The following is a 1,156-nucleotide window of genomic DNA, read 5'->3' on the forward strand; positions in this document are numbered from 1 at the left end:
ACAAGAAAATCAACCTTTGATTTTTCTCAAAGAAAAAAAAAAAATCAAAATCAAACCTTCCCCATACTATGTTTTAAATGCCCTGACAAGGTGTATTACAACATTTACTTCTCTGTCTGTACCTCAACTATCACAATCCTTCAAATGATATTTCAGCTTGTTAGTAACATAGGCAATACACAACCTTTCCTCACGCTCTTGATGGAAGCACGAGCATTAACACAGCTGAACCACCAGCATTTCCATTTTACCTGGGCTTTAGCCCATGTTACTGCAGCAAACACAGAAAAATGTAATATAGTCTTTTTATTAGAATTGTTAGTCAGGTAGAACAGGTACAAATAGAAGCTTTCCAGGTTTTTTGAATCATTATTTTACACTATCCCTCTGCAAAGCTAATACCAGTGAGCTATAATCTGCTACAAAGTAGAATTAAAGCTGCTTTAAGGAACCTGAAATACTGTATAATCCTTGAATTATGCAGATTTTTTTGGTGTCTTATGCTTAATAAATAATGTTTTAATAATGGCCAGTCTCTTCGCGAACGAAGAACCGGAGAAGGTCTTTCCACCTTCCAGCCTGCGCATTGGGTTTTTTAGGTGAGACACAGTGTGCGCAGAACTGAGCCCACCCTTTAATCCTGAGGTTCATCTGCCGGGGCCAAGCACGCTTGGACGGTGGCAGCGAGGTCCTCAGGACGTAGATGGATTGCCTTACGGGCTAACGAGCTCCATCTGCCCGGGGAGGGGCCCCGACCGGGAATCGAACCCGGATCTCTGCAGTGACAGTGCAGTGAATTTTCCCCTGCTTAGAAACAGATCCAAATAACTACAGAGTATGATAACACTATAGAGCACTTTATTGCTTTTTTTTCCTTCTTTATTTTTCAGCACTTTTCCCCTATTAAAGCCTTGTTATCTGTGAGGGAGAATCACCATTTTCAACATGAAAAGGAAAAAAAAAGAATGCAAGCAAAAGGTCCATACATCATACTACCAATTTTACACTGTGCTTAAAGTACATGAAAACTCAAAAAGCTACAAAGAATTATGTGGGTAGACTTGTACCAGTGTTTCTAAAAAGTTACAGACAGGTTTGGATTTTTCTCTAAGAATTTCAGCTATTTTTTGAAGCCCATCTTCATATATTTTGGTTT

General features: G+C 39.2%; 1 protein-coding gene across 1 annotated transcript in view; it reads right to left on the reverse strand.

The window, feature by feature from the left end:
• CENPP (centromere protein P) overlaps window positions 1-1,156 on the reverse strand; it is a 118,761-nt gene that overhangs the window by 87,095 nt on the left and 30,510 nt on the right. The gene's annotated exons all lie outside the window — the stretch shown is intronic.

The sequence above is a fragment of the Empidonax traillii genome, unplaced genomic scaffold, assembly GCF_003031625.1.
Source record: "Empidonax traillii isolate 1590-97213 ecotype Southwest subspecies unplaced genomic scaffold, ASM303162v1 scaffold187:size1931383, whole genome shotgun sequence".
NCBI classification, from domain to species: domain Eukaryota; kingdom Metazoa; phylum Chordata; class Aves; order Passeriformes; family Tyrannidae; genus Empidonax; species Empidonax traillii.